The sequence below is a fragment of the Palaemon carinicauda genome, chromosome 35 (assembly GCF_036898095.1).
Source record: "Palaemon carinicauda isolate YSFRI2023 chromosome 35, ASM3689809v2, whole genome shotgun sequence".
Taxonomy (NCBI): domain Eukaryota; kingdom Metazoa; phylum Arthropoda; class Malacostraca; order Decapoda; family Palaemonidae; genus Palaemon; species Palaemon carinicauda.
The window spans coordinates 41,330,215-41,340,214 of NC_090759.1; positions in this window are offsets into that span (position 1 = coordinate 41,330,215).

The window sequence follows — 10,000 nt, forward strand, 5'->3', positions numbered from 1 at the left end:
GCATGAGTGGCTAAGCGGTTGATGAAATTAACCGAGATGGACCACCGTCACCGACTTATGCAGATCTTCGTTTCTACGTGTTACTAGCATCAATCAGTGTTATGGTGATGATATTTATCGCCGTTAACATCTTTGTTTGGCGTAGGTTAAGGCAAAGACAGGTGGAGCTCAAGAGGAACGTTTTGCCATGTCCAGACAACACTCCATATATTTTGAAAGCATTTCAATTTAGAGCCATTTGAAATTGGCCATTTCATTCACTCAAAGGAGTAAAATTGACTAGAATAGTGAAGTGTATGAAAAGGGGTTAGTACGCCAGTAATATGTAGTTGAAGAGACTCTTGGACATTTGCATTTTAAAAACATTTTATAAACATTTAAAAAAAAATTATCTTTTGGGCATCTAATAAAATATATAAGCCCTATATCTATCTATCTATATATATATATATATATATATATATGAAACCGTGGTGCGTGTACGTACCAGGAATTTTTTTGTGCACTGTAATTATATCTTTACCAAGGTAACAACTATTCTTTAACAAGTTACCGAATCATATGTACATCAGTTTTTTTGGGGGGTGTACCACATAATCATTTGCTAGCAATATACCATATATAGATCTGTATTTTTCATGCATTTTTCTTTATTTTTGACAATGTCCGTTAGGTATGTATTTTTTTTTAAATATACCTATTAAAACATTCATCCTTAATCACTTCTTTATGGCTATATATATATATATATATATATATATGTATATATATATATATATATATATATATATATATATATATATAAATGTATATATATATATATATATATACATATATCCAGTCACACTCCTAGAAAACATATTTTTAACATACTTTTTGTTATTCAAGTATTTGACGGTAGCTGTCCGAGCTAATTTAATATACATATACATTTATAAACCTATGACCTAATGGATCATAGGGGAGATGGATTGTGAACGTCAAGTCATAACAGGATGCGAAAGTAAGACCAAGCTAAATCATTGCATAGGTAACCTTTTGAATGTAACGTCAACACAATACAAGCATCCCGTGAGAAACAGTTGACCTCTTGGTCTCTGCACGGAACCAGATGGCTTCCGTTAGTAATCTTGTGTAATCATATTTGTAATAAATGCTGAGATATCTCATACAACGTTATCTACGAAAACCTATATTTTTGTCAGTTCTATTAATCTTGACATACGGAATGGTCATCCGACCAAACCATCCATACTCCAGTGATGGAGCTAATAATAAACAGTTTAAAGTTAACTAGACTTATTCAGAAGAAGTAACCTACAAGTCCAACAAATCTATATCATATTGAAGAGACATGAGATAGAACACCAATGTGTGTTTATAACAGTACCACACCAACATATCCTTACATGTCTGACTCAACCCAGGCGTAAACAATCTCTCACGAATGCATTCCCACAATTTACTCTTACCCATATACCCATATCTGTCATGCACTAACATACACATACTTACAGCTACATGCATCGGAAACACAGGAACATATATATCTTCATCAATTCCTTTATGTAGAAAATAAACAATATTCTTGCACACAATACGTCTCTTACTAACTTTCTTATACACCTCTAAATCAGACGACCATTCTTCTACCTCAATACTATTCAACATGCATTCTTGTTATCTTTTAATTTCCACACATTCATCTTGCATTTCTTCCACATCCTCTTTAGTCAATAGATCATCCTCACTCAGAGGCATAACAATAGGGTGGCAGAGGTGGCAAACTGCCATGGGCCCAGGGTCTATAATAATTAAAGGGGCCCATGGACGTAGAGTCACAGAAAGGGAGCCATGGGACCCAAGGGATATGGGCCCATGGCCGTAAAAAGAAGAAGAAAAAAAATATGCTACTGCTTACTGTTATATTTTAGTGATTTAAGAAAAGAAAAAAAAAATTAAAATTCCTCAATATAATACTGGTCAATGATTATTAACAGAAACTGAGAAGACATTACGTATTGTTAATGTATATGATGGCCTTTATGGGTTATGGGTTAGGAGGTCATAGGGAGTATTACTGTTCGTACACTACAGGTCCGTATGAGATCTTGGCTTGAACGCGTTATGTTCCTGTCTAAGTCCTGACCTCCGTGTACACCAGTTACCAGAGGTTGACAGTTGTCACCGCCTGTGACCGCCAATATCTTTTGATCGTTTAAAGGAAAAAAGTGAGAAGTTTTTCGCATTTCGTGATTGTTTTACATTGTATTCTTTTATAAATGGACTACAACTGATAGTTATCTTACACCTTATGAAAGATTATGTTGATTACGACTTTTGAACTTAATTTTAATATTTGACACACAATACAAATAATGTAATAGAAAGAACAATGCATTGAAGAAAGATGTAATTAATATCTTCACAATGATATCAATCAAAATTTTTTTATAGGGCCTCAGTGGCGTGGTCGATATGGTGTTTGCGTCCCACCTCGGTGGTCGCAGATTCGATTCTCGGCCATTCCATTGAGGAGTGAGAGATGTGTATTTCTGGTGATAGAAGTTCACTCTCGGCGTGGTTCGGAAGTCACATAAAGCCGTTGGTACCATTGCTGAATAACCACTGGTTCCATGCAACGTAAAAACACAATACAAACAAACAAAAAAAAACAATAGAATTTTTGTATATCAGATGATAACAGAGTATAATTTTCTCAATTAATAATAGTTTTTATTTACAGTGAATCGGATATATCATGCCTCCCAAAAAACATCTAAGTGGCAGTGAAATGCGGAAAAAGAAAAAAAGAAATGAAATAGAGGCATCAAAGCTTCCAAAAATTAGTGGTTTATTTTCCCCAACAGTAGAAGTGATTAACGAAAATGCAAAGAACAATGACAGTTGTAAAGCTATTGGAGAAAATACTAATAGTAGTGTCACTAGTGTGGAAATGCCCACTACTAGTACTAGTTTAGTTGAAACAAACACAGCAACTGATACAGGTGAAAAGAAATTAGACGAAGTTGGCAAGCCTGATTCTGACCCAGTTTCCAACACTATATTAGGCAATACCTGTGAAGATGAGTGTAAACCTAGTACCTCAAAAGACCATGCGCCTGAGCTCTTATTTCACACCATAACATCGTTGTGGCCTACAGACCGAGGACATTTTATGGAACAAAACTTGAAGGACCAAACAAAACGATTTATCATTATAAATGGACATTGCAAGCCTAATGGCGCTTTCAAAAAGGATGCAGAATGTCGCTCTCTCTCTCTGAGAAATATTATCATGCAGTGTCCAAATTAGGTGTGAAAATTGAGAGGTCGGGGTTATGCTATGCAGTTGTTCTTGATAAGGCTTATTGTGAGACATGTTGGTTGTTTGCTAATCGAGGAGCGAGTAGATTTCAAGATACATGGATTGATGGCTATTGTGACTGGAAACACATAGGTGAGGGTATGAAGAGGCACGAATCATTGCAAATTCACTATATTTCATGCCTAGTGTATGAACAATGGCACTTGCATGGAACTTTGAGTGAAGCACTTGAAGGTAATCTTCAAAAAGGTAAAAAATACTGGCGTTAGGTTTTGGACAGATTATTGAATGTAACTCTTACATTAGCGATGTACACAAGGAAGGAACACAAGCAGAAGATGAAGGTGATTATGATGAGGATGAAAGGAAACGTGGAAATTTCATTTGCATCATTGAGTTGCTTCCTAAATATGATCCAGTTCTTTCAGAATTATCAGTAAACCTAAAGGTAAAACAAAGTATATGAGCCCAATGATACAAAATGAACTCATTCAGTTGCTTTCAAAGGAAACTGAAAAAGAACTTACTTATGCCATTAAAGCCGCTCCATTTTGTAGCATAATGTTAGATACAACACAGGATATTTCCAAAATTGATCAGATGTGTGAAATATACCGTTACTGTAGCATAGAATATGATGATAATGGAAAGCCAAAAACCCTACAAATTAATGAGTCTTTTTTAGGGTTTCATAAGGTTGAGGGCCAAAGTGGAGCTGCCCTATCAGAACAAATTTTGCAAATAATTAAACAAAGAGGACTTTCTATTTCAAGGTGTCGTAGCCAAGGATATGATGGGGATATACAAAGGTGTGCAGAAAAAAAATAATTGATGTTGAACCCAGTGCAGTTTATGTTCATTATGCTGCTCATAATTTAAATTTGGTGATTAATGATGCTGTCAAGGATGTGACAGAAATGGCGCAGTTTTATGATTTTGTTCAAAGAGTCTATGCGATTTTTGGATTGAGTATCAAGAGATGGGACATATTATCTAGCTTAATTTCTGAATCAGGTACTCACAAAGGGGTAACTATTAAAAAGTTAAACCCAACTAGATGGGCTGGACGTTATGATGTGGTAATTGCTCTCAAAGCTCGATTCTGTGATGTGGAGAAAGCTCTAGCACAAATAATATTATGCAGCTCAAAGGCAGACGAACGCAATGAAGCCACTGCACTAAATAAATGTCTTGAAAATTTTAATTCTGTATTCCTTTTGACGTTTCATTCCAAAATCTTAGTCGATAAATTTAGTATAAAATATTTTGCAATCAAAAGCAGTTGATCTTGCTAAGGCAGCAGACTTCTTAAAGGTTTGCATGGATGAGATGTGCAGATTAAGAAATCAGTTTGAGGATGTAAAGAAAGAAGCAACAGATGTAGCCCAGAAGTGGTCAATCAGACCAGAATTTGAGAAAAAGAGACTTCGTACCGTAAAAGGACATCTTGGCGAGCTTTGTGAAGACCAAAGATTATAAGATCCAGAGAGTTTGTTTACTATCGTAATCTGGACATCATCACAACTCAGTTGAACTTCCGTTTTAAAGGCTGGCATGAAGTTGTCTCATCATTCTCAGTGTTGGAACCAATCTCATTGCAAAGTTTATCTGACTCAGAGCTGTACGAAAAAGTATCTAGTTTTGTGAAAAAATACCACAACGATGTGTCACAAATATTCACACAGGAAATTCTCAGCATGAGATCTGCTCTGAAGGGAGAAATAAGCAAAGTTTCTAGTGTTAAGGACCTTGCTAATATGTTGATCATAGAAAATCATTCTATTTCAGCCAGTTTCCCTGAGGTTTGCACTGCAATGCTATTTTTTTTAACTATTCCAGTCACAACTGCAAGAGCAGAGTGTTCATTCTCCAAACTAAAGCTTGTTAAAAACTATTTGCGAAGTACAATGGCACAGGAGAGATTAGAAGTACTAGCTCTTCTATCAATTGAACAAAGAACTGCGCGTAAATTGAATTTAAGTGAAGTCATTAACAGATTTGCAGAGATGAAAGATAGGAAGAACGAATTCTAGAATGTATAAGGTATATATGTTTATTTAATGATGGTATAAATGTTTTGGACCAAGTTGTGTTTATTTTTTATTAGAAAGCATATGATAGAGTTGATAGGGAAGCAATAGGTATCGTAATTATGTAATAATGTAACGGCCGCATAGACCTACATAAGGGTATTCATCTGATTCATTATTGAGAATATATAATTTAGATGTTTTTTTCTAAGCTATATATGTATTCACAATTAGTAATTATATTTCAATGCCTGCATGTTATATTTAAATTTCTTATGCCTACCAGTTCCACGATATATCAAATCAATCTCTCTACTCTCTCTTCCATATTATATATATATATATATATATATATATATATATATATATATATATATATATGCATATACATAAATATATTTTTTTTGAGGTAATGGGGGCCCACTGTAAGAAAATGCCACGGGCCCGTTCTCACCTAGTTACGCCCCTGTCCTCACTCCTCATAATATCAACCATGCCACAAAATTTGCTATAAATACACTATTATCTTCTATCATAACTACTTCACATCCATTCTTCAGAAGCAAACTACTACAATAACAAGTGATAGATCCTGCAATCTTAAAAAATCAATTCCTATCAAAAAACATCTAGGCTTCTCATTCTCTTCCATTACAATGAAATTATGTTCCACCTCCATACTTCCCACTTTTACTTTCAAACGCACTTCTTCCCGAACTAGCAAAGTTCCTTTACCTATCCCATGAATTCTCACACTCGTACATTGCCTTTTCACTTCCCAATTGTACCGCTCTATTTCCTTGATAACAGACATATTCACTAATGACACTTGCACGCCTGTATCAATTAAACTACAGTATTCATTCTCATTTATATCCACATACGTCATCATTCTTTCTTTTACACCATGCATACAAATGTTTACTCTCCTATCAATAGGGTCATTCTTGTCACACCTATGTTCATCTTCGCTATCTTCCATGCTCATACCACTCTGATTCAAGTCACTCGGGCAATCCTCCTTCTCACTCAAGAGCTTGCAACATCTTTCATTACATTGTAACCTTATTATATACTCCCTTTCAGTCTCCTTATTTGCCCGGTATTGTATCGGACGATTCCACCCAAAATACAAATGAACAGTGACACCATACAACATACTTACTACCAGCAATACTTTTGATAACAATTCACCCTCAAGCACACTATCCTCCTCCTTATATGCCATTTCCTTCGATACTTCATTCCTAAAACTCGTTTTAAACTCATCTACCCTAGCAGGTATATCCCTATTCAAACCCTTCAATTTCAGCTTATTCAACCGACTCAAAATACATTCATACACCATATCATCCCCTTCAAAACTCTGTACCACCACTATATCTTCCGGCAACCTTTCAAAATTACTATCATTCTCGCTACTATCTTCTATCTTATCATGCATTCTTGACATCGCATCTGCTTTCACGTTCTTACTCCTAGGTACATATTCCAGCTTAAAGTCAAATTCATTCAAATCCTCTATTGTCCTCATAACCCTAGCATTCACAGACACTTTTCTAATCATGTACACTAGGGGCTGATGGTCAGTATGCACAATAAATTTCCCACCATACAAAAATACCTTCAACGCTTTCACGCAAAACCTTATCACTGCCAACTCGCTTTCAATCGTGGAATATTTTCGCTCAGCTTTATCAAATGATTTACTTACATATGCTATCACTCTCAACTGTTCATCTCCATTTATTCTTTGCATTTGAACTAAGCAACCACCCATGCTAATCCCACTAGCATCTGTATATAACTCTAGCATACGCGCACACTCACTATAGTCGGGAAAGGCCAAAGTGACATCTCGCGGCCTCTTCTTTCAACTTTTCTAATGCTTCTATCATACGCTTATCCCATTTCAGTCTCATACTATTTTTCTTACCTGTCCACCCATTCAAATGCTTCCCTATTCCCGAACAATCTCTGACAAACTTCCGACCAAATTCAATCAACCCAAGGAAACCTCTCAACTCACGCACTGTACGAGGACGTGGAAATTCTTTCACCTTACAAACTTATCACTCTTCCTTATACCCGATTCACTCACCACATGCCTAATAAATTCCACCTCCCCAGCCAACCATGTACACTTTTCAAGCTTAACTTTTACACCAACTTCTATCAAACGTTCTAATACTGCTTCAAGCAACTGCATATGTTCCTCAACAGTCTCACTCACAATCAAAATATCATCTATGAAAACAGTCACCTTCTGTCGATCAAACCTAGCCAAAACAACATTCATCGCCCTCTGGAAGGCAGCAGGTGCATTAGCAAGGCCAAAATTTAATCTTCTAAACTGATAGTGACAATTACTACTCGAAAATGCCGTAATGGGCCTGCTCCCCTCTGCCAGGCATCTGGTAATAGCACCTAACTAAATCTAACTTTGTAAAAACTTTCATACCATGCATCTTATACACACAGTCAGACACTACATTCATCCGGAAACGTTCTTTAACAGTTACTTCATTCACCTTCCTATAATCAATACATATACGTAAACTTCCATCTGGCTTTCTTATAGGTACAATGGGGCTATGCCAGGCGCTCTCATTACACCCATTTGCTCTAACTCCTGGTACTACTCTTCTATTTGTCTGGCAATAGGCGGAGAAAAATGTCGGGGACGCTGATATATGGGGTATCATTACTAAGAAATTATCTTAAATTGAGCCCCCACAATCCTCGTCAGCATGACTCAAAACTCTCCGTCTATCCCATAACATCCTATACAATTGTTCCCTTTCACTTTCACTTATATTCTCATCTACATTAGTTCTTCCTTTCAAACTTTCACAGTCCCAATCGTCATCCTGCTTTATCTTACCTGTCATAACATGTCTCAATTTAAACATACCTTTCATCCTCTACATTGATCAACGTATACATACATCCCATTCAATCACCCTCACATATACTCCATATTCTCTTCCTCTTTACAGTCGGCTCCTGCAAATTCAAAATACCATCATACACATGAACACTTGTTTTCACTAAATTACTTGCTGCCGAACCTTCCACTACGTATTCACAATTGTCACCATTGGCAATTCTCAGACTATTCGGCCATGCATCTTTTACACTGACAACCTCACTCGCACTTCTTGACAATTTAACACCTTCTTTCGCTATTAACGGCACACCTTTCCATACCTTCTTACATACACTACCATCTTCATTCAAATAAAATTCCCCACAAAATTTACCCTTAACTTTCATCTTTATCATATTCACACTAGGATGTATAATCATACCACATTTTTTTAAGAACTTATAACCTAACAACACATCATATTTGTCATTTACTCCCTCAACCACATAAAAATAATTGTCTTCAACCATCAGCCCCCAATCATAACATTTTCACGTAACTTTCCCTGCAAAGACATACTCAAATTACCGATACCTTCATTTCACCTTTACAAACATCCCTTACCTTATCGTACGCATTCCTAAACATTTAATTGACACCACAACCAGTATCAATCAGACCAACTAGCTCTATTCCATTAAAATTTACTTTCCCACTCATGCAGTCATAAGCTCTTTCATCCATCACGTCTTCATGCAGTAAACCTTCACGAGCATGGATCACATTCACTCCACACACACTCGAAGACTTGCCCAGCTGAAACCTCTTACACTCTAGTTTCCCAAACATCCTGGGTAACTTAATCCCTTCTTCCTACATACTCTAACTACATGCCCATCTACACCACATTCAGTACACTTATCCTGGGGTTCCTTGCACATTCTAGCATAATGACCATACTTACCACAATTACCACATATCACATTCATATAATTATTATGACATCCAATCGCTATGTGCCAGTTATACCACACCAATAACATTTTAACCCTTTCTATGCCCTACCTCACCACATCCAAAACAAGCACCTAGAGCCCATCTACATTCATTCTTCTTATGCCCTACATTCTCTAACCTATAACAGTTCTCTTCACGGACACGACTATCTGACATACCCCGTTGCGCACTTACACTCCTATCGCTATTACCCTGCCTAAATCCACCATTTGCTTCCACAGCTCCTCCGTTACTTGCCCCAACACTCCTATCTATTACCTGATCAGCTATCGTCATTGGCCCTCTCAAAATTGCATCCTTATAACTACCAAATTCTATTACACTTTCTTCCATTCCAGTTCTTACACTCACAGATTTACTTTCTTTCATGCACCTATCTAACTCATAATCCTCAACTATCTCTAGTATATCATTCCATGTCAATCTCTCTTGCGTCCACCTCATTTTCTTCCTCTTTTTCAAATTAATAAATTCACACACATTCTCAGGTAGTCTCCAAAAACTACCTTATTAACTCCTTATTCTCATTTATACCTTCATCTCCATACTTCTTCCTTGCTAACGTTTCTAACCGACATACATACATAGAAACAGCCTCACCCACATTCATTAGAGCCTCATCAAAATCATTTTCACGCCTATACTTAACACTCCCTTTCATACATTTTACCTGCTCAATTATGCTACCTTTCACACTATCATATTCAACATCCCCCACACTCATTATCACACCATACATCGTCAACAAATACCCAG